This window comes from Acanthochromis polyacanthus, chromosome 15 (assembly GCF_021347895.1).
Source record: "Acanthochromis polyacanthus isolate Apoly-LR-REF ecotype Palm Island chromosome 15, KAUST_Apoly_ChrSc, whole genome shotgun sequence".
In the NCBI taxonomy this organism is placed as follows: domain Eukaryota; kingdom Metazoa; phylum Chordata; class Actinopteri; family Pomacentridae; genus Acanthochromis; species Acanthochromis polyacanthus.
The window spans coordinates 26,471,505-26,497,213 of NC_067127.1; the positions used below are offsets into that span (position 1 = coordinate 26,471,505).

Here is a 25,709-nt window from a genome sequence, read left to right on the forward strand (position 1 = left end):
TGATAATGTCTTGGTTGTCCATTAATGAAAGGTAAATTAAATTATCCTCAGCAGACACTGCATTAGGCATCGCCTGTGATTTGTGTCTTTTTGGATAGATACATAACAGAAGGCTAACAGTTAATTGTAGTAAACATAGCAGGGCTTTTAGGAGTATTCAGGTTCGATTCCCGCTTGCAGCCCTTTGCTGCGTGTCTTCCCCCCATTTCCTGTCTCTATCACTTTGTCTATCTAATAAGGCCGAAAAAAGGCCATAAAAATAACATTAAAAAACGAAACTATGCAGCCTGGACCTAGAAAACCCTGTTCTGTATTTATTTGTCAGTTTGGGTGTTTTTGTTGTTGTTGTAAGACCCTGAAGGTTTAAAAGTCGAGATATAAAATAACAATGTCTGTGTCCTGGTTAATCATGAGAATGAAGTTCACACACAACAATGCCATTTGGTGCTGGGTCAAACTTTACCACTGAAATGAGTTGAAATGGCGAAGCCACTCCAGCCACTCCATTCGAGCCACAGGCGAACAACACAAATGAACAGAGACGAAGAAGCATAATGGGTGTGTATTCTTCAATGCTATGTATGGTTAGCCTAGCTTAGCTAGACTGTATTCCCGTTATAAGGGATATACGGGAATACGGTCTAGCCCTCCTCCATTGACACATTTTGACAGGTTTTCAAGCTCCGAGCAGATCAGACCGAACCAATCAGAGCACCAGAGGTGGGAGTTAACGATGCGACCGCAACAGAGCGAGGTTTCTCTCGTGCGCTTTCCTCTGTTTTGCACGGGCTGAATTTGTCCTTAAAGCCTCAACAAGAAGCAGCTCTTAAAGCTTTTCTTTTTAAAAAGGATGTATTTTTAATTCCGGCAGGCTGTACGATAGAATGCGTAATGCTGCCCTGCACTGTTGAAAGGGAGAGCTTAGATTTTCCTCAGGACCCCTGTACGGCGAAGGAAGCTGTTAAAACTACAAAACATCATGGCGGAAAGGCAATTGTTAGGTCGCTTAGTGATTGCGTCACACATGTGTTACGCTGATTGGCTCTCTCCAATTCAAGCTGTGATCGGTAGTCCCGCCTCTGGGCTAGATTTGGTTCAATGGAGCAGTTCCAGACTGACTTTATGTGTATTTGTAATACACAATATAAAGGCTGTCTGGTCCCCAGGCAAATGTATGGTGACATCCTTAAGACAGTGCCATTAAGCAGCTTTACAATATAGGAACTTGGTAAAGGTACAAGGTGGCACAAACATTGACAAGAATAGCCTATGATCAGTTCTTTTAGTTTTCTGTTTCCATTGTGGTGCAGGAGAGCCTTGACCAAGACGTTGACCTAGAACTGGGGTATTCAACCAAAATTTACAGAGGTCCAGAAAGAGAAAATGTATTAAAGCAAAGGTACGGAACATCACACTGTCTAACTTGAATTAGTGTGATATAAGCTATGTTTATGTAACCTCATAGTTTTATTAGCATCTGCATGTAATCAATAACTGATCATCAAATTAAATAAATTTAGCACGGTTCAAACACATTTTGACAAATTTTTTTAACAAATAACTTTTGATATAATTGCACAAATTAAAATAAAGTGCCAAACTTGAAAGAATAATGACTGAACAACCTAAACCAACCTTTATACATCTTCTACAATACCCAAACCTTAAAAAATGTGAACAACTGAACACTTTTTTCCCCTGTCTTGTTTCACTCCCTTTATTTTCCCTGCTATTTAATGGGAGAACTGAGCTGCATCTTGTCCTGCCAGTATTTTGAACTGTGGCCCGAATGGTGTCAGGGCCATTCTCAAACACATTTGGAACTCATTGACGAGTGTGGAATGATATTTAGTTTTTACTATGTTCATAGTTGAGAAAGCTGCCTCGCAACTGTATATTGAGCCAAATTTTCTCCGCATGTGCAGGACTATTTTCCTCATGGTGTCCCTTTATTTATTCTTCTTTTTTGTCTGTCCCTCACCTCTCAACTCTTTCCTGAACACAGAGCTGGGATGTTTACCGGCTGCAATGCAGAGATTTCATTGGCTGAGTAACGTCACGTGGGATTGCTGAACTCATACGTAATTGGTCTGTGTGTTTCTTGAGCTGATAAACAAATGCTGTAAACACAAGAAAAGCTGTGCTGGTAAAATAGAAGCAACCCATCAAATTGAAGTGAACATTACTCTTCCAAAAAATATTCACTGATTTTCTGTTTTGGCGAGAGGCAGTTCTCCAAAATCACTAAAAAGTGAAGTTGAAATTCATGGTCAGATTAGGGAATTGTCCCTGAGCCATCTGAGTATGGTTTGCAAGCTGGAGCAGTTATGTTGGTATTTTTTTTCAGAGCATTTTTAAAAAATTGTATAAGCATTTGGCATTTGGAATTTCACTACATACCTCAAAAACGTTCAGCCAAAATATTTTGCTATTGTTGTTTTAGAGTGGCATTGTCTGCTTCCTATACCTGATTAGTCACTCCGACTAGATAAATTGAAAAGAGTGTGTGTGTGTGTGTGTGTGCGTGTGCTTGTGCGTGTGTGTGCGTGTGCGTGTGTGTGCGCGCGCCTTGTTCCACAAGGCTCCATCCTGGGCATGTACTACCAGATGGATGCCTCAGACGGGATGTCAAGGCTCCACCTGAAGCTCAACCAGTAGTTTTTGTTCCTCAGGGGCAGACATCTCATATTGTAAACTATATGGTGTTGGAGAGACCAAGATAACAGTCAACCTCAGCAAACATACCAAACATCCATCCATTATCTATGCTCCGCTTTTTCCATGTAAGGTTGCAGGGAGAGCCTATCCCAGCCGACTTAGGGTGAAGACAGGGTAGTAAAAAATACCATCAGTAGTCAATTTCTTCTTTATCATACCAGGAGAATTTTTGGTGTTTTTTTTTTTTTTTTTAGCTTCTTTTTTTGCTATTTTTTCCCACCAGCCAGACAGCCCTGCATCACCTCCTGTTTTGACTACTGCAGCTCCCTCTTTGCTGGAGCTTATATATCTGCCATCTGTGGCTACTGGAGAATTCAGCTCTTCACCTGGAATTCAGCTGTCCTAAGTTCATTGACATCATTCTTCTTCTGTGCTCATTACACTAGCTCTCTGCTGCGCCTAACTATCCAGTTCAACTCTGGTGCTTTCCTACAGTGTGGTACAGCAAACTCTTCCTTCCTACTTCCAAGACATGCCCAAACCCTGCACCACAACATGGTCGTTACTCTGCCTCTGCCAAGTTCTAGACATCTTGTCACTCCAAGAACCCTGTGGTCACTCACATTGATCAGACTCTTCTCTGGCTTCACCATTTTGGGGGATATCTAACCCTAACCCTATTATAACCAGTTTTGGAAAAAAATCATAGTTAAGTTAATATAAGTAATGTACAGGAGATCACCTGTAAGAACAGAGGATCTGGTATTTAATAACATACTGTGATATATATCAGTGTAACATGATATTGAGTTTAGGAGATTCTGTTGTGCTTTAGGCTCTGGATCCACATATTATATTTTATACGCATTCATACACAGATCATCAGGTGAGTCCTGGTGCCCTGCATTTGGTTTGTTTATTTCTGTTTTGTGTCACTCATCTTCATTTTTATTATACCAAACATAGATTAATGTGCACCCTATTGACCCATATTTTCAAGTACAAAGCAAATTATTCAGTGAATATTAAAAACTGTGGAATAGTGACCACTGCTTGCACCACACACACTAGCACTGACTTGCAAGTAAAATTATGATGTTGACCAGACACAGACACAGGTTGTTTTCTGCTGGAGAAGCTAGCGCTCCAACTTTTCTTTTCTCTCTTTTCCCTCCCAGCATCAATTCCTCATTCCTTCTCTCTCCTCCATCTCTAACACTCTGGGCCTCCTGCAGCTCACATTCCCTGGACTAATCTCCGCCGGTTCAATGTTGTTCAATTAGATTCCAGTTGACATGCATTGGAAGTAGGCACTCCTCCTCGTAATTCAGCCCTCTTTATAGCCAATCTATTTTTTAATAAAGGTTCAGAGGAAAACATTAAAGTATTGATCTTTATTTATCGACCTCGGCCCAAAGCATAGTTAAAGCTGACACAAATCAATCAAAATAAATTTAAAATGATGATAGCACATAGGAGGAGCCTGGCCGCCTGTTTCGGGGAGTAATTAGGGGGCCAGGCAGAGGGAACCCAAGGCAATAAGAGTAACAGTAGCGCACACACATACACACACACGCAACAGCAGCAGAACAAGCTGCAAGAACTGTTTAGCAGACTGCAGATTAGAAATTTGTTTTGTATTAAATGAGACGACTAAGAGGCAAGGTTAATGAAAGGGCACAGCACTTTGGGGCCGTAGTAATCCACTGAAACCCTCTCTTCACTGAATCTAACGTGCAGCCCATACGCACACACAAACATTCACACACACATACACACAACCCCGGGAGGCAGCCTCCGGGAAATCCTCTGCTTAGCAAAAACAATGGGTATTAATTTTAAAAAGTGAGTGAGAAATGGCTGGTTGATGGTTGTATCTGTGTGTGTGTGTGTGTGTGTGTGTGTGTGTGTGTGTGTGTGTGTGTGTGTGTGTGTGTGTGTGTGTGTGTGTGTGTGTGTGTGTGTGTGTGCGTGTGTGTAGGTGTGCGTGTGTGAGACAGAAAGTCAACTACCCACAAGTGTATTAAATGATTTTAATCTGCCTGATGATGTCCACTGAGTACAGAGGTCACAAAGTGTGTAGGTGTACTCGATAGACTTAACTCGAACAAATGTGCATTCTAGGATGAGCCACCTCTGCTGCCCTCTTTTGCATGACACCTTTTCCTTTTTGGATATAGTTTTAATTCAAATCAGGGGATGCATTCTTACAAATTGTTGCACGAGCCATACAGGGGTGTGTTATATTATAGATTACTGTATGTAGAGAGAGAAGTGTGTCAGTTCAAATGAAAATCATATATTTAAGCACCCAGAAGGCTAATCTAACATGCAGATGTCTCTCAGTCATAACAGAAATGGCATTCAAGGCTTCACCAAGTTTGATTTTAAGCATCTTTTAGAATCCTATTTTTTTCATTTACTAAAAGGTAGCAAAGTGACAAAATGTACTAGAAAGATTATGTTGACTGCTTCATAATTCAGTGTCCCACTGAATAGACCCTACAATAAAAACAGAGGCAATTAACATGTCATGTAATCAAATATGAAGTCAATCCAGAATGGTAGTGTATCACTTTAGCTGCATGTATATCCCTGGTATTTCCCAGCTATTCTTGCTTTCAGTCTTTTAACATGAATCTATGGCCCAGTCGTTCAAAGACTTAATTGAGGTCACAGCTGTCGTGATGGGGTGTAAGTTCATGAGAGTTATAAATGGTATAACAAGGAGGAACAGAACACACTACCATGATAGCACACAATGGTTGGAAAAACAAATTTCAATTAAAAGCTTTTTTATTCATCTGGGTAAAAAATTAATGCTGCATTTGAAGTTAAGGTCTTTTGCTGTGTCAAAACTGGTAAGGATTTTTTTAAAAAAGGGGAAAAATTGCCTTGCCATGTTTTCATTGATAGTACGAAGACCAAAAGAAATCTCATAGAAGAAGAGGTTCTCGAGATTCTCCTGGGTTTAATCTGAATTAGTGGCACTCTAACCTGCTGTGTATTAACCATATTGAAAAGTATGGGTTAGGATGCAATATAAGAACTTTATGGCAGGAAAAAAAACACAGACTGCACTCCCTATCTTTCTTACCATGGTACTGCACTTTTTTGCAAAATTACATTATTATAGATGTGAGAACCTTCTACTTTAACCTCGTATTATGTTACCAAAAAATTATTTCCATCAAATCACATTTCAAATTGAGCCACAAAGATAAATCACTCTTAAAAAGTCAAAGCTTTCAGTGAAACAATTACGAAGATTCTAGATTTGAATAAAAAAACAAACCTTTAACACTTCAACTTTAAAATACTTGCATCCCACTTAAATTTCAAGCACAATTCTTGACTTTGAGCCCTTTGAATTTCATTTGTTGTATAGTTGTATTCACTCCCTTTCATGAATCTGACTTGTAGCAGAGAGAGTGGTGAGTGTTCTTTACAAGTACAGTAAGTGTGTGCAGTTTCAGTGATGGGAGTTTGGTTTTGGTGGTTTATAACTTATGTGACAGTTTTTGCAAGCCATTCTTCTCGTCTTTGGTAAAACCTGCCAACCTACCACTGGTAGGGAAGATGGCAGATTAACTTGAAGTGTCTTGTGAGGTTTTCTCTTTCCTTTTTGTATTAAATAAGAAGATTTCTGTCGAACATTAATTCTTTGAATTTCCTTAGAGGCAAGTATCATCCTGAATTGTTGATAGCGTTACCTTTCAATAGTTTTTTTACTTCACACTTCTGACCATTAACAAGCAATGATTTTTGCCTGTGAACTGTCCCACAAACATTCACACATGTAGGAATGGGATATTTCCTTGGTCAGCTATGCTTGCACAGGAATGTTTTCTGAGTGTATCATCATCCCAAAGGCAGCCAATCATATGGATTGATAATATTCCTTTGTGACACTCTGTCCATCTACACAGTATTTTGGCCTGATCCTCACTTATGTCATGGTCTGGTTCAGGCCATCAACTTGGCTTGTATGTACAATAGAATAATAGAATAGTAGGGGTGTATTGAAATGGTCAACTCACGAAACAATACGAAATACGAAACAGGGCTCACGATACAAAATACTCATAATTTGAAATAAAGATTAAAGAAAATCCCCAACAGTAGGAAGTTATGCAAAAATCTTATTTTCTTTATTTTCTTCCTTATGCAGACATACAAAAAATAATGCTGCATCAGTACAAAATAGATAACCATTTTATTTGACGAAGGAGCGTCAGCTAATTCCTCAACCTCATCTTCCTCCATTTTGAAGCGAGTGTTTTGCTACGGTAGGCAAGGAGGGTCAAAAATCATCAGTCTCAGTGGTGTGCGGCACCCTTTCGTGTTTTATATTTCGTGCTTTTATTTCGTGTGTCTTTGAATTTTATTTTGTCATTTTTTATTTCGCATTGCACCCCTATAGAATAGAACAGAATAGAATAGAATAGAATAGAAATCCTTTATAAATCCTTTACAGGAATTTACTTGTAACAGCAGCATGTTCACACGCAGACAATCTACAAACCTGACAGACCACCAACACTAATAGTCATCATACATAGTATATTAAATTATAAAGTTTAAAAACATATGCACAGCACATATCTCATAAGTAAAAATATTAATGTTAATTACTTTGAATTGAAAAGCCTGATTGCAGCTGGTAGAAAGAACTTCCTGCTGCACTCAGACATGTACTGAGGGGAGATGAGTATGCGGCTGAAGGTGCTCTGCCAAAACACCTCCAGACAGTGTAGTGGGTGAGCAGCATTGTTCATAATAGAGTTCAGTTTCCTGAGCATTCTCACCCCAGCCACCTCTTGTACTGATTCTAGCTAAACACCAACTGTGGAGCTCCCCCTCTTGATCAGTTTATTCAGTCAGTTTCTGTCCCCGGAGTGAGCTCCCTCCCCCCAACACACAACCCCACAGAATAAAGCACTGGCCACCTCCTTCTGGTAAAATATACATAGAAGAGTCCTAAAGATGTTAAAAAATCTTAACCTTCCCAGGAAGTAAATTCTGCTTTGGCCTTTCTTGTAAACTACCTAGCCCCACTCATAGCTAGAGACAACCTCCACCTCCGTAACAAGAATGGTGACCGGTTCCGGTGTGGTCTTCTTCCTCCTGAAGTCAAGCACCATTTACTTGGTTTCAGTGGTGTTCAGGATAAGGTGATTGAGATTGCACCAGTCAATAAAGACCCCGATAATGTACAGTGAGCTTAACTGCTGCTGAGGAAAATACATCAGATCACAATCAGTACTTCCTTTTGTGTATGCTATTGAAATATTTAATGCACCGAATACTTTTTAATGATAAGCTGATTCATAACATTAAGTTAATACATTTTCGTGGTGGTTTGATGCTGCTGTTATTGTATTTCCACCCCGATACACAAAATAATACAAGAGTTCATCCAAAACCACTTAAGACAGCAGGTTTAACCCAAGTGGAATTGACAGACCAAACAGTAAATTATTGTGCTGACCAACCACTAATCGATGTGGTCATGCTTTTGGAAAAATGTATTTGGCTCAAAGACAAACACTGTAACAGTGCTTTAGTTGCTGTGGTTACAACAGTTTGTCCAATCAAAACAGATTAAATGACCCAAAAAATCAAGACGTTGGAAGGAAATTTGCAGACATCACAGTGTAATTTGCACATTGATTTAAAAGGGACATTTTATGTTAATTTCCAGTTCTATATTCTTATTCTGGGACTCCACTTGAGTTAGTTTGCAAAATTCACAGGTAAAAAACAAAAATCTTATTTGTTCTCATTTTGTCTCTTTTGTAACTTCTCAGCTGAGCTGCAGGCTCTTTAAGACCCCTCTCCCTGAAGGGCCACTTTCCTCTGACTGGCCAACTTCCAGCAGCCTGGTGAGAGACAGCACTCATTGCTCGTTAGAAATGCCTCATCCTCTTACCAGTCCACAGGTACCAAAACCCAACTGTAAATTAATTTCTTGTTCTTGATTCAAAATGGCAACTACTCAGATACATCTGTCCATGTTCAAGGCTGAATCCAATCCAGAATATTAGAGTAGACAGCAGCAACAATGACAGCAACAAAGATGACAGTACAATATTTCTGGTAGCCAAATATTACACTCACTGGCTTACAGAGTGACACTATGCATCACAAGATATTCTTTTTCTTCTTCTTTTTTTAAATCTTCCATTCTAAATAATTGACTTGTGGGAAATTCACACAAAGGAAAACTTGCCCTATACCACTATTTTGGGTAAATGTGTACATACATTTATTAAGTACGACATAGTGTGATACCATGACTGTACTGTACCTGGAACAGATGACTGAATAAAGAAATCTGTGATGAGCTGAGGTCAGTGTAACAGTGGAAAAACTGTAGGACACCTAATAGGGCTGCCACAAAAAGTCAGTTCTTCGAAACATCAGTTGAAGATTTCAGTTTCACCTCAAGCATTTGTGGCGGCATTTTGAACCCATTTAACTTTCCAACATTAAAAAAGTTAAATGCTAAATCTCCTTGTGTCATCATCAATAGCGAGCAATGCTATGAATTTACTTTAAAAATTCATTTGTTTATGCTCATTTATATATACGTATAGGTGAAAAAAATAGGCTGAAGAACGTGTGGTCCATTATTACAACAAATCAATATGGCAGCCCAAATACATTGGCAAAAAAAAAAAAGGAACAAATGTTCAAATTGTCGTAGTAACTGACCAAACCTGATTCCACTGACAATATTCAGGAGTGGAGTTTATGTGTCTTTGTCCACTGTGATTTCTGTAATGGACTATCAACCTGTCCAGGTGTACCCAGCATCTCATCTAGTGTCAGCTAGGATATGCTCCAGCTCCCTATACCCTCTACAGGATGAAGTGAAAATAAAAGCTTTTGGAAGGTTGTGCCAAAAAAAACATTTTTTTTTTTTGTGATAGCACTTGTGTACTGATGCTTTTAGACAGCATTCCTGCTCATAGATGCTGACTGTACTGAGTAACAGTAATTAATACAACTGAGCACTATTCTTCTCTAAAGCCACCCTGGCTATACATTCCTGTATATACCAGCTCTGCAGTGAACCCAGACACCCTGCAGCCCCTCATGACCAGCACCTAAACTCCATTCTTCTTGCTTCTTTTAGTTTTTATCATTTTTTCTCCACAAAAACCTCTCCATGTTCCTCACCAAGGATCCACCAGTGAACCAGCCATTTCAGCCTGGGTGAGATATTAATGAGTTTACAAGGACCTTCCCGGTCTAATTATGTCGAGCAACTGCTGTCTCTTACTGGGCCATGGCTCCCGAGGGAGAACACAAATCTACCAGGCAAGCAAAACTCGCCTACTTTTGACAAAACACTCGACACGCGAGGATACAAATAACAGCGAGCATCCTTCATTACCACCGCTGCGATGTCGCAGGCGAGATTAATATCGCCGCCCAGCATCACCACCCCAAATTTAACCTGAAAAATACTCGACTTTGGCATTAAGACAACGGCTATTAGTGAAGGGAGGGATGTCGAAGCATGGAGAAGAAGCTCTGTATTCTCGAGGGGAGATTTTGTTAGAGAGCTCAAATACTGTAAGTACCATTAAAGTGATTGGATGTGACCTTTGTGCAGACTGAACTATTTAACTTGTTCATGAAAGTTTCTCCACCTTGCTGACATTTGAACAGTGACACTGACATTGAAAATCACAAACTTTAAAAGGATCTGGCTGAATTTGCTCTTTACAGAAACGAAAATGGTGAACACTTGTGCCTCTATCGATTTTATATTATATACCGTTGCTCTTCTAAGGTTTTGTCTGGTTTAGGAGATGAATAAACAATCAGTTTGTTCTTTTGTTCTTCTGTGATATAGTTTTTTGAGCACCAATAAAATCATCTTCTTTATTTACATTTAAACACTTTTATCATCTCAGTGGAGTGCCATCATATTTGTGATTTATATTGGACTCTCATTCACCAAAGTCACTTCAAATCTCGAAATGCAGCATTGCTTCAACAAAGTTAAGTCACAAGCCATCAGTTAGGGTGAATTATCATCTTGCACTACTGGGCTTCGACCCAAGGGCTTGAGGGGCCTCAAAGCCAAATGGTCTTTTTGCTTGACTGTTGTCAAATTCTTTTGGTGTTAAATCAAAGATTGAGGTCAAAAGTGATAATGTCCAAATGTATCTACTGACTTACATATACAGTGAAGCCCAGAATTAATCATACCCATGCCAAATATGGATTGATAGTTAATCTTAAAAGTGGCTTCTACTCTAGAGGCAAATCTTTAAAATGCATCACAGCTACACTGCCTGGCCAAAAAAAAGTCACCGCCTAGATTTAACTGAGCAAATAGGTATGAGTCTTTCACTGGGTAATTACTGCAGTGATGAATATGTTTCTGTTTCAGTTTAACCCGAGCTGATGCAGTGAGGAGCTTCTCATTTCTTAAACAACCAGGTCAGAAGACATATCATGTGGTCGTGGAAAGGAAAGTAATCTCGCTCAGAAGGGTCAAATTATTGGCCTTCATCAAGCAAAGAAAGCAACTAAGGAGATTTCTGAAACTACTAAAATCAGGTTAAGAACCATCCAACACATTTACAAAAACTGGAACGATAGTGGTGAACCATCATCTTCAAGGAACAGACGTGGTTGGTCATGTGGTCGGTCATGTGGTCTGATGAGTCCAGATTTACCCTGTTCCAAAGTTATGGGCACATCAGAGTAAGAAGGGAGGTGGATGAAGTGATGCATTCATCATGACTAGTGCCTACAAGTCTGTAGGTTTATGATCTGGGGTTGGTCAGCTTCAGCAAACATATGTTCCCAAAGACTGAGGTCAGCTGACTACCTGAATGACTAGGCCTTTCCATCTGTGAAGTTTTCTTCCCTGATGGCATGGGCATGTTCTGAGATGAGAATGCCAGCATTCATGGGGCTCACATTGTTAATGAGTGGTTCTTGGAGCATGAGACATCATTTTCACTCATGGATTGGCCTCCACAGAGTCCAGACCTCAGCCCCATTAAGAATCTTTGGGATATGCTGGAGAAGTCTTTGCACAGCGGTCCGAGTCTCCCATCAACAGTATAAGATCTTGATGAAATATTAATGCATCTCTGGACAGAAATAAATGCTGTGACATGGCAGAGGCGTATCGAAATGATGTCACAGTGAATGAATACCATACTCAAAGCTAAAGGCAGTTCAACAACAAACAAAAAAAATAGAATCTGTGACTTATTTTTTGGCCAGGTAGTGTATATACAGCTTTGGGAATGATAATTAAAATGCTGTCGCCACTGCTTTCTGCCTGTTCCTTTGTGGCTTTTGATGAAGCTATACTGAGTTTGCTTCTTGACATTGTAATGGACATCTGCTTGGCTGATTCCAAACTAGTTAGAGATCATTGGTCTGTAACCATTGGTGGCTTTATATGACTCCGTAGCTTTTAAAAAAAAAAAAACTTGCTGTTTTCCTTTTTTTCCCAAAAAATATGGTTGATTTTGCACAAAAATGTTACTAAGCTAAATCTGTTTTTATTACAATTGTTTAGACTCAAAATTCCAATTACCTGAAATCACAGTTTACATAATTTTAAGTCGAGTTGTTGTCCTGGGTAAAAGTTTGATCAAAGTTTGAGCAGAAGGAAGTGAAGTGGTGCAGCTTGTTCAGAGTATGTCCACTTTGCTAACAGTCAACCATCATTGAAATGCAACTCTGAGGACCAAATGACATCACCTGCATACCTTATGCAAATATCCAGTAGGATCCATTACACAGCAGGAGAGATAAGTACGTCCAGAGCGGAGCAAGGCCCACTCACACTCACAGCTCACCTCTTGTACAGTATATTTTCACTCTCTCTCATACACACACAGTGGGTAGCACATTAGGCATAAGTTTGCTCACACACATACACACACACACTTATCTCTCCCCCTCTAATACAGAAATAAGACACTTGACACTGCAGTGATGGCAGTGACACTGTGCATGGTAGAGGTGATGGAGTATAATGGCCTTTTAAATCTGTATTCCCAAAGAGAGAGAGAGATAGAGCAAAAGAGAGAGGGGTTAGCATTAAGCTACCTCTGACTTCAGCTGCACTTATAAATTATATTTACATCTAGCACAAGTTAACCAATGGATGGCAGTGGCTTCATGTGTGCCAAGCACTTTAATTTTTGCTTTGTAGTTACAATGAGTAGCTTTTTAACACCACATACTCTTTAATATGCTCATTTTAATACTGTTGAGAGTTAGCATGAACAAATAAGCTCATCATTGACCATTGTTATTCAAACCAAGTCAGTGGAATCTTCAGTGATTAACGTCCCATAGTTCTTACTGGTCCTCTGGGTCTACTGTTGTTTTTGTGGGATGTCAAAGTAAGCCTTTCATATCTCAGATGCTGTCTGTGGATCTTACCATTAAAAGTGTTCTTTATCAAATAGTTGAGACTGCATTCCATGGATCATCACATAGAAGACACAGATGTGGTTTTTTTTTTTGTTTGTTTTAAGATAACAAAGGTTGCACCAAATGTTCATCTTTAAAATGATACCTTCACAAAAAGTGGGGATTCTTTTTCAGAATACACAATGTAATATGTAAACTTTGAACCTTGGTAGTAAATATTAAATATTGGAAACTCACTTTAAGTTTTGAAGTGTGAATTTTTCCCCAGGCATCTATAAGGACTTATATTCGGTTAAATTAATATCAATCAGCCCATTATGCTCAGCAATTAGATGCACATTGGATTATTCTGCCCTTTACTTCACTCATGTCTACTGCCAGTGTTCAGTGGTTTTGCAGAGAGTAGTGTGTGCTCAGTGTTGGGAGACAGACTAGTGCATGTGAGTTGGTGTAGATTGGATATGCATGTAGCTTGTTAGGATTTCAGTGAGTTTGAGTCTTGTCACAGAATTGCAATGAAGGTTTTTATTAGGTTAATCATGATCATTCCCAACCTCAGCCACACTCCATTTGGAATGCACAGAAAGTGAAGAAAGCAAGATTTTTAATAAAAACAAAAAACTAATGTGTTGTCTTCTACTGACAAAGAATATCCAAATGTGTCTTTTTGTAGCTCTTCTCTAATCTGCTACTGCTATGGAAGAGGTTTGATTCAATGTAGTTTAGTGAGGAAGTGTCAGTACAAGAGAAGATGCAATGTGAACCATAGTCTCAGAGTTTTGAGTCACAAGTTTTGTACACTATTAAGAGGTTCAGGTAAAAGCAACTTAAACACTCTTCTAAATGTTTTACTTCTCATCAAATGTTTCATCTAATGACCATGACCTAGATGACTAAGAATTGTCAGTGGTAAATGTTTTGTATTGATATACCGCATTTAAACCTTAGCTAGCCAGTTAAAAGTCAGCCAAAATGTTGGAATTCAGAAGGGTTTTTACCTAATGTAAACCATCGCATTAACAAGCTATGACAGGCTGAGGAAAAGGCTGACTGTCATAGACATGATGCTGTTTAAATATTGGTAACAAAGGTACACATCTTCAGACAGTCTCGCCAGGAAGCTATTCATAGTGTTATGCTTGGTGGTTCTCATGAAAAGTGCCACAGAAATTGTGTAACAGCTGGCTGATTAGTGTGAATGCTGGATTGTTGGTTTCAGAAAGTTACACAGATTTGAAGGAGACAGCCCGGCCAATCAAACGATAGAAAGGTTTGGGAGGCAAGGGGTCTCCGAAGCTTCCAACCATCTGACAAGCAGTTTGGTCAGAGTATACAGCCAGCCTGAAAGGTTTGTTGTACTATAAAATTCATCCGCCCATTGTCTATTTACATAATCCTCATTAGAGTCACGGGGGGACTGGAGCCTATCCCAGCTGACTTAGGGTGAAAGAAAGTTACACCCTGGACAGGTCACCAGTCTATTACAGGACTATGCATAGACAAACAAGCACTCTCATATTCACACCAGTGGACAATTTAGAATCATCAATTAGCCTCAGCTTGTTTTTGGACTGTGCCAGAGAACCCGGAGAAAATCCTTGCACAGGCAGAACAACAAACTCCACACCCAGGTCTAAGCACAAACTGGGATCTTTTAGCTGTGAGGTGACAGTGCTAACCACTGTTCAGCCCATTGTACGATAACAGTGTCCTTCTATTTCTGACAATGCTACTTGTAATTATTTTAATATTTTAATTGTGTTAACAGATGGCAGATGTTTTCCTTTTTCTAGTGAAGACACCTCATTAGACCATGTAGATGAACTTTCAGTCAAAGGTGTGAGTTCACTGAATTAAATTTTTTATCTTCTGATGAATGGGCTTTTTTTCTTTTTATTTGTTGAGGAACATACATCAATAAAAGCATAAATTGAATAATCATATATCTATATCTATATCTATATATATATATATGGACGCACGCACGCACGCACGCACACACTCAAGATGGAGAAGCTCATTGTTAAACCCAAATAAAAGTAGATGTGATTTACTTTTCAAACAAAGTAATCACAAATTAATTTGACATTGATACAGTGAAGTTAAAAATGCTACACACAGCACCTTTATCTTTCAACAACATCAACCCCTCCACCCCCATGACTAGAGATATAAAAAGAGAGGGATGAGAGAGGGGTCAGCGCTGGCCACTCAGTTTTTTTTTCTCACGCCTCAATAATAGATGTTTTAAAGTTTAAGTGCAGCCAGAGGGCTGCGAGCCCTGCTGTTCATTAAGTCAGCCACAGCCATGGAGCAGCATTTACATCGACAGTGCTCTGAACGCCTGCTCTGTCTGAGCAATTACATCTACTCTAAAGTGCTGGATAACAGTCAGGGAGAGGAAGGAAGCAGAGAAGAGAGGAGAGAGGGAAGAAAAAAAGGAGAGGAAGAGGAGAGTAGAGATGCCAGGTTGAAAAACTAAGAATACCATAATGGAGAGAAAGAAAGGAATAAGCAACTCTTTTCTACCTACAGTCTCTCTCTCTCTGATACACACACACACAAACACGTAGTGCTCCGGGCAACATTAAAGCGTCATGAGATACCAGCAGCTCACATGAAAAAACCACAGCCGCCACATTCGTCACCACACACTCACTCGGAAAAAGCAAAACACAATCAGTTGCTTATTTAGCCACGAAAGGGGAGGCAGGGAGGATGGCCCTCGGCGACATATGTGTTCCATCATGCTTGTCACAACAACACGTTTCATCTGCTAAATACGCTCTACCAGACAACAAATCCGCCAGAACGCTATGAGCAACGCAAATTTGTTTACAGACGAAGTGACGTTTCACAAAGACATCCAGAGGTAGACGGCCGACAACGGAGAATGATAATACTAGTGCTGCTGGGAATGCTTCTTTCATTTGTAATCCCTTTGGCAACTATTGATAAACTAGAAAACAGGATGTAAAAATCTTTGACTGCACTTGAAGGTACTGCCTTTTAATTAATTTTGCACAGAGTGCTTCATGTTTTATTTATTCTTTTTAAGTTAGACCTCCTTCATTTGTATAATTGTGATTTTCTGGCCTATTGCTTCCTCCTAAAATGAAGCAGTGTTGATTGTTTGGTTGAACTGTTAATAAATACAATCATTATATCCTTCCTGGACAGATAACTTGAGGGATCTTTTAGATGCCTGAAATGGCAAAAGTATCCAATATTCCACAAGGATCAGAGGGGGATAAAAGAAAAATCCGTCAGTTCTGTAAATGAGAGCAGTAACTTATTGCCAGAGCAATTTTTAGCCTCGTAATTTTTAAACTGTAACATGCACTCTTACACTATCTGTACCATAACTCACCAGTCTGACCAGTAAATACAGGAGATGGTGTGATGCTCGTGTCTGTGTATAGCTGTATGTTCATGTTTCTTTTATTTAGTTGTTTGGTGTTTAATTAGTATTTGCATCGTCTTGTAAAGGAGCTTGCTCCACACTGTGCAGCTACACTGACAGCTACTGGCATCAGACTCCTTTAATAAGTGAACACATTTGGCGAAAAGAATTTCGATTTTGCTTCTTTAAAAATCTGGTGACTCTTCAGTGTGAAACCACTGTTACAAGAAATGTGGCAGACTGAGCACCACATTTCTATATGCTTACTAGTATTTAAAACAGCCACAACCAGTGTCACTAAAAGGAGAGCCATGAGCCAACCAAAATATTTCAAGCCTTTTCACAGGATTGTTGTTGTTGCTGCTGCTAATTTTCGGCACTGGCAGAACCTGGTTGTAGTTAAAAAGTTGTAGAAAATTATGGCTTGGTTTCAGTAATGACTACTAATTCTAAACCTAACTACAGGCAGGAGTCTGAATATGATAAGTCTTTGGTGAGACTTATCATATTCAGACTCCTGCCTGTAGTTCCACTCAAAGCACTTCCTGCTGACTTTGATGCAGTTCATAACTGTGGCATTTACTTTAAAACAATACATTGCCCCTGAAAGTAATTCATATTAGTATGATGCACCTAATCATTATTGGGAAGAGAATTTAGTTTGAATAAAATATAATTTCTACAGAACAGAGTTTCCCATGGGCATGTATGGATTTACAGGGATTAAACTGATTCACTGATTATTTTTGGTCACTGTGGACAGCAGAACAAGATAAACAATGCTAAACTCTGTTTGGCTAACATCTGAGCAAACAGTTGCCCAATTTAAACCTCTTAAATGCTCTACTCTGTTCACCAGCCACATTTTGATATGTCAATACGACATGTTCAAGATTTCTACCTTCACCCTAATACAACAGGTGAATGGAACTTTGCTTGTTACTCTGGATAATCCTGAACCTCAGCTGTGAAAAGTTTTAATTGGAGCTGCCTTCACTTGAGAATTTTTGCTTATGAACGTCACAGTTCAGTTGTAACACTGTTAGTGGTTTGGAGGCAGAAATCTCAAGGAAAGTTGAAATCAGAACAAATAAGTCCAAATCTGTCTGCGTGGAAAGATACATCTATACTGTAAGTGAGCAAATATCTTTTTTTTCTTAGAAACTGGGTAAGCAGCCCTTCAACATATCAAATTATGTTCACTGACATGAAAAATTTGAAGTAAAAATGGATATTTCAGCATCTTTAAAAAGTGTTGACAGGTTAATTGGTCACTGAATGTTCAGTCGCTTCATATTGGAGAGAAAAGAATTTTCCAAAAGAATTTCTGTTTCATATTAGACAGCATAATTGATAGAGTGTAGCTGATGGGTGGTCTGTTCTTTTCGAGAGAAAAAGGTTGCTTTAGGCTTACTGCTCCAAACGTTATAGCTCTGTACAAATTTGCCACCCAGCAAAACTCATTTGTCCAAGTTGTCTTAACTTGGCTGTATGCCTGAACACATTTGAAAACCCCATTTGGAGATGTTTTTCAGCAATAAAATAGTACAATGCTTAAGGAAAAAAAATCCTATTTAGTAGGAGTTTGTCTTTGTGAGCGTAGAGTCATGCTAAAAACCTTATTTTCGCCGGAACGGCCACCCTATCACAAACTCTGCAGGGGAGCCACATTAGAGGTAATGTCATCCACAGTTTAGCCCTCCACTCCTCATTCCTCCATCTCTCCCCTAATGAACTCCCACTGAATTACCACTTCACCAGCGCCCTGCCTTTTTATGATTCTATTTGTTTGTCTATCTCTGATTTCCTCCTTCGTCTTCCTCCGTCGCCTGGGCACGCACCGGCTCTTTAATTTTATTGGCCACCGTTAGGGAGAGGCGAGTCGAGGCATTTGGCTCGTCAGATAAACCACCCGCCCGAACCCACCTCCACCCCGTTTGGTGAGATTAGCATTAACAGATTAGGGTGCTCATCAGTCAGAGACAGGGACCCCCGTCGTGACAGGCCGCGGCCAAATCGCACAAACATCTCTGGAAGGCATTGTGCCATAATTGAATGCACAATAATTTCCTCCCATTAATACATCTCTCATATCGCAGCTTACGCACAAAATGTCCACATTATCTGTTGCACTTCTCCGTTAATGTCTTCACTCCTTAATAGCACAAGTGAAAGGGAGTGAGTGAACAATTTCAGAAAATAAAAATATCTTAGCCTTCTCATTTTTCATTAATCTGTTCTAAGTAGATGTCAAAGAAATAAGGAAAGAATGATCAGAACTCCAGCTGTTCTTGCGAAGGCTGCCAAGCTTGCAGAGGTTCACATAAACTGACTGACAGCTGCCCGACAGTCTTCACTGATTAATGCTGCTCCGTGTTTATTTTGAGTAATTGTGCTTTTTATGTTTTTAAGGCTGAATCAAGGGAATTTAAAGTCTGTCCTTTTCCCACAAAACTTTTTGTAGCCAACTATTACAAACAGCTACTGCAAATACAAAAGTAACAGCAGTGGACACATTACAAGACAACCTGAACACATACAAATGTGCACGTATGAATACAGTTTGTGTATTTGTATTCAAATATATTGTATTTATGTGGTTTACCTTAAACTCTATTATTATTTTTCACATGAAAATGACTAAATTTAATTTAAATTCTGAGCATTTAGCAAAGGAGCTAAATGTTAGTTTACATTTGCATGGATTTGTCTGTATTAATGTTGTTGTTTTTTTCTAGAGAAGAAAAAGCAAAATAAATCAACCATACACAAAGTAGCTACATATACTGGCTAAGAACATCGCCTCCGACCCCATCCATGTTCTAAATTCGGAATATGTGCTGTTACCATCGGGGCGTCGGTACCGTGTGTCCGGCTTCAACAAGGTCTGATTAAGGAACTCCTTTGTCCATTAGTCCATCCTTAAATTAAATAGTTAAAACTGGAGTTCAATCTACAAAACCAAATTTTAGTGGACAACGGCGAGTGGACAATGAGCTTATATGTTAATGTTATATGTTAAATGTCTGTCAAGCGTTATTGTGCTGCCGAACATGTAAAACAAATTTTGGGTCTCTCACCTGATAATAAAGTTTCTATCTATCTATCTGTCTATCTATCTATCTATCTATCTATAACATTTTTCATAAAATTCTATGACATCTACAGCTTTTTTTTTTTTTTTTATCATATGTCAGCACACACATGCTCATCTTTTAAAAACTCCACCATAGGCAGGTAACACTAGGAGACAGCCATTGTACAAGTTCTGGTCCTGAAAGCTGCAGTGCAAACTGGGAACAATAAATATTTGAACCAGAGATAGCTCAGTCAGTCTGAGATTTAGTTGATTTTACAGAAAAGTATGACCACTCAGAGTTGAGAAAAACATGGCAATCTGTAAATAACCTTTAAAAAAAATGTCTTAAAATGTATCAAGAAAGTTGTTATTGCAGCTGCTCTGTCAGCTAACCCTTGATGATTAGGTTTTGTGTTGCTGTGAATGGTGTTAACCCTCACTTATTTCCAGGTAGAATACTTGGTGACCACCAATAATCAAATCCACTCCATGCATCTTCCTTTATTTGTAGTGACAACAGAACTTTCTGGACACTACATGTCAAGTGGGAATGTGTCATGTTAATATAACAGATTTCATAAATTAAATTTAGATATTATGAGATATGTTTTATTATTTCAAGCTGTATTTTATTGAGAATAAAGGTATTTGTATGGTTTTCAGACCGTTGCAATATTGAAATAAATATGTTATCGTATTTTGCAACACTAAGTCTTAGTATTACTTTAACTTTTTTCTTTTTCTTCCCCCTTTAAACCATTTTCATGATTTTTACAAAATAATACAACTACTTTTTAAAAATATTTTGACATCTTTTTCACATTTTCACAGCATTGTTTCAATACAAGTCTGTACCATCATTTACTAAGAAAGCAGAAGAAGATGCAACTTCATTACCAAAACCTAATAGGGATGAGGCTGCTCAAAGACTCCCACAAAACCTGTCCTGTCTTTTTGTTTTGGGTTTGTCATTTACGATACGCTTTTTCCCATGATGTGTGCCATAACTGACGAGATAATAATTTTGTCTCACACGTGAAGCATCCCTGCATCTGAGTGTGCAGCGGACCCTTCTGTAATGTCTGTACCATTGTTTTATTTTTTGTGGGTTTTTTGTCTGCTCCGTGGCCAACTTAGTTATTGTGCTAAGTTATCTACCGTCTCCATGCTTCAATGTGTTCATAAACACACAAACACCAGAGTAAACTGAAATCTCACAGTTGCCACTCATGCTTGATCCCATAAATGTTACCATGGTTTTGCATCCTAGCGACCTGTGTGTGTGAATGACTTACACACACACTCACCTTTAATTCTTTCCCTTCAGCAGCCTGCAAACACTCAGGGATAAGTGCTTGACGTGCTGGCCGAACAATAGACGTATTAACTCTGGTAGTGACTGCTGGTGGGAGTATTATTATGTTTGTGTGTACACACTGTAAGCATGTATGTGGACAGACAAATAGAAACAGGGAAAAACAGGTGGGAGGTATTAGAGGTTGAAAAAGAGATAACAAGGGGAACTTAAAACTATATTGGAAAGCCCCAGATTCTCATCTCTTTAATTCCATCATCATTGTTGGTCATCTAAAAGTGCTTTTGATGTTTTTCAATAGCTTTAGTCTGCATTCTAAAATTACTGAGGTCTGTTGTCTAAATTCCTGTAATAGAAACAAACTTCTTGACATATTTTTTTGCCTTGCTACTAAAGTAGGTGAAATGATTAGATATTCTTGTTTAATTGACTGTTTCTCTGATCCCAGGAAATTATTTTTAGCATCAGCATTTTTCTTCAAAAAATGATGGGGACTAAAACACAACTACATGGTTTAATACTGGACTTACATTTTTCAGCTCAAAAGAAATCTTAATCATAACGATAGTGTTGCTCATTGTGTAAGAAACTATTTTACCCATTTTGACTTCAGCTGATATTAAGTCATGTTTGTTACTGTCTTAATCTATTGTCTGTCAAATGTCAATAATACCACAATCAGCTTTAGCAAGTTAATTTTGCTAATGACTTCCATTTTATGGCAAGTGTTCGGCACTGAAAGTTAAGTGAGGATACTGTTGGTTACATATATGTATGTATGTATGTATGAATATATATATATATATATATATATATATATATATATATATATATATATATAGTGTGTGTGTGTGTGTGTGTGTGTGTGTGTGTGTGTGTGTGTGTGTGTGTGTGTGTGTGTGTGTGTACAGCTTTAAAGCTTGCAGTCCTATTTTGCAAACTTAGACTTAAAGGGACAAAAGGCAGGATACTGCACTTGCAGGTTATGCTCAGTGTATCAAGTAAGAGAGCACAAAGCCCAGCCTCATGAAAAGTCTGTACAGTACGGTGTGTTTACAGTAAAGCTGAGTCATTTCACACTCAGAACCATATGTCTGCCACATCAATGGAAGGAAAGTTGCAGAAAATAGAGAAGAACATGCTGGACAGATCTGGAGCATGAACTGATGAAATTCCCAGTTAAAGTGAAAATGGCATAAAAGACAACAGTTATACTGCTTTTCAAATGTAACTCTACTGTGTTTCAAGATGTACTACATGAATTATTAGTGGAATTATCAGTGCATGTTTGTGTATTTGCATGCATGTTTTTTGTTTTTTTCTGTGTATTTGTGACTGCATTGTTTGTGAGTGTAGGACATGTGTGCGTGGCCATGCTCAGGGAAGCGCACCGCCCCGCGGATGACACTCAGAATGCATTATAACCATTAATGAAAAAGTTAATGGGGCATTTTCTTACATATCAATTTACATTTTACTATTTGGGTGCACAAATGATGTCTGGGCGGTCGCGGCTAACGCCACTCGGCACAGAAACAGAGAGGTCTAATGTGTTTTTGTGGACATCAAATGTTGTGAATAATGATGCGTCCACTGAATGCAAATCAGATGACACTTGATAGGCCATGATCAACAGTGCCTGCATGGAAACTTTCACCCACAATGAAAAAGAGGAAACACAGAGAGAACTGCTACCAGCAGGACAAAACATTTTCCTGCTGCATTACACCTTTCAGATATGATGTAAAGCTATATTTATTTTCTTACATAAACTGTGCATCCACATATGCAAAATATGCTGATATGTGATATATGAATGCTTATATCACACGGCAGAGGGAGAACATTTGCAAAACACTAAGACTCACACTCTCTCTCTCTCTCTCTCTCTCTCTCTCTCACACACACACACACACACACACACACACACACACACACACACACACAGAATGTTATGTTTCCTAATGCATGTCACTGTTGTATCCAAATATATTAATGTTATCATTTTTTTTCTGTACGAGAACAGTGGGTAGAGTTGCCATGTTGTCACCTTTTTCCCGCTGGAGGGTTTACAATGGTGGAACTGGCATTACAAATGAGAACTAGTGAGAATGTCTATTTGGGAATCATTTGTTGGAGGCTTACAAACAGACATGGACACACATGAGCATCAGCATAAATTTGGAAGTTTTAGTTTCTTGTTTAAAGTCTTGATGCATGTCCAAGTCTTAAAGTTTGTGTATCGAGTCCTCAACAATTTATAAAATTAGGAACATTGTAAAGTTTAGACTGATGTTGTTGCCAGCTACCTAAAAATGTAAGCCAGCAAATTTTTGAAGCTGTCAGCAGACTGATTTTATAACACAACCCAAGGACTACCAGATTGCTATTTATAATACTTTATTGTGTTTATTTAGACAATTACATTTTACAATATTTAGTATTTTGGAATTTTAATTATTAGAGTGTTTTTCACATCATGATGTTTTTATGGTTTTATATGGTTTGGATGATGTTTAAAGTATGCTCTGTGGGTTCGTATCTTGATTACGGTAGACGGTGGTGATGAGACTGTAGGGTTGGATCGAAAACGTACTTATGGGTTATATAGACGTAAGAATTGATTGTGTGGCTGTTGAAATTGCAATGATCTAATGTGGCACTTCGTCCAAGACAAATTTCCTTATAGGACAATAAAGTTAATCTGAATCTGAATCAGATCTTGGATGGAAAGATGCATTTACCATGCTGACATTGTCCAATGCTCAATTCTAGCACCTTGACTTAATGCCATGTGAACTAATTATTGCTTACTCTAGGCTTAAGCCATAGCTGGCCATAGAACACTAACAGTAGCCTCAACTTACTATTGTTTGTGTAGCCTCAAATTTCAAGGGCACTTTACAAAGATTCCATCTGTATTTTGAAGCTACATGTTTTGCATGCTGCCAATGACCACACCAGAGTCTTAACTTCATTTTACTTTATTTATTTGGCTTTCAGGAGGACATCAGGTCACATACAGGAAGTTAAAATGCAAGACAAGTCCAGGTTCATTGATATTTGGTCTTTAAAAATGTTTCAAGAAGAATAATAGTGTTAGAATTAGTACCGTGTTTCTTCTAATTCTAAAAAATTATACACGTTAAACCAAATATGTAGAATATATACAATTTATTTTTAAAAGTGCAAGAATAAGTGGTCTCTCCCTTGACATTAATGAGTTCATACTATGTATGTCTGCATGTTCCCTTTGGGGCTCCATTAGAGTATGTTTACATGCTTTAATGCTCAAAATCTGATTATTCTTCTGATGCTGTACACTGCTGCTGCATCTCTCCTTAGCATGTCTGAAGCACTCTGTTTTGCTCCTGTTTCTTTAGGACTCTTCTTATGAGTTCAGTCTGCTCTGACTGGCCTGATGATACCAGGATTAAAGAGTAACAATGGTTACATACTGTAACCTCAGAGCAGGGGCAGAACAATATAGCCAAAGCAGAAGTGGCTTTCATTAGGAAAAAAATGTCAGACTGCAAAGCAATTGCTCATTTTTGGGACAAACTGTGCAAATGTTATGCAAATGTTTTACATAGTGACGTAGACCAGTAATGGGAGAAAAGCTTTGACATCAAATGTCATTCAGGCAGGGAAACCTCAGTGTTTTCTGTTGGAGAGAATAACTTTCCTTTACTTTGGACTCTCTAAGTTGCCATGCCTTTTACATACAGAAAAAAGGTGAAATATCACACTAAAGGAAATGGGAGAAACACAAACAAAAAGAGTATCATTTGGGTTCTGCAAGGTTTGCAGATTCTAAAGTTTTGAATAGGATTGAATCAATTGTGAGTAGTTGGTTCCATTTTCCTTTGTCGTATATTGGCCTGATTGGTCAATTTTGGTGTTTAACTTTGCTAACAGTGTTGCAAAAATGGGGTGGTATTGGCACTTTGTCTCATTGTACAAAAAGTTCAAAGAAAAAAACAGAAGTAAACTGTGTTCAGATTTCTATGCTTGTATTTTTCAGATTGTAGAGGTGCCTAAGTTGACTTAATTGCCCAATAGTGTTGAGAAATACAAACTGAAATCGAACATCTCTGTGCTCATTCTCATTACCTCATATTGCTACTTATTCCCTTAAAATGGGCATCACACCTGATACTTTACATAAACAATTGCAAATGAAAAGCCACCCTGCAGTTTCCCCCTTTCCTCCCATCATTCCCCTCCCTCGCACTCCTTCTAGGCTCACCTCTCTCTCATTATCCAATTCTGTCACTTGCTGCCCCCCTTTCTCACCCTCCCACACCCGTTACTGGCGAGTGGGTGAGAGCGATGGGCAATAACCCAGCACGGCGCTTTTCGACTTAGCGCTACCTGCAATGCTAATATCATTAATCAATAGAGCTCAGATTGTCTTTGCTGCGATTCAGAGGATCTAAGAGTCCCAGCGGTGCACAGGTACCTTTCCTTTTTTCCCCTCCTCCTCCCTTCTTCTCGCTCTCTCCTCCTTTGCTGCAAAAAAAAGAAAAAGAATAAAAAAGCTCATTTGCGAAGGCCCCCAAGATGGCCGACTTAATGATGGCCACAGAAGTTTTTCCAACAAATTTCATGGGGCATGATCCAAAGATAATAGCTTTTCAGCCCCAATGACAATCCAATTACCGTGCCAATCAAAGCCCACGGCATGCTGTCTAATTATGATCAAATCTGGCTGTCAGCTCAAATACTAAAACAGCAGCTTTAAGTCCAACAAATCACAGTTTAGAGACAGAGCCCAGTTTGTTCATCCATGATCAGGTAAAAGTAGGGTTTAACTTTCTGTTTGACAA

General features: G+C 38.8%; 1 protein-coding gene across 44 annotated transcripts in view; it reads right to left on the reverse strand.

Moving 5' to 3' along the window:
• The window catches only part of LOC110961245 (uncharacterized), a 557,011-nt gene that overhangs the window by 406,319 nt on the left and 124,983 nt on the right, over positions 1–25,709 (reverse strand). For 3 of the 44 annotated variants that reach the window (XR_007947025.1, XM_051959629.1, XM_051959614.1), the window contains exon 4: positions 25,343–25,392. The exons of the other annotated variants lie outside the window; for them this stretch is intronic. The gene's annotated coding sequence lies outside the window, so the exon portion shown is untranslated. The remainder of the gene's footprint in view (positions 1–25,342; positions 25,393–25,709) is intronic. 44 annotated transcript variants of the gene reach the window in all.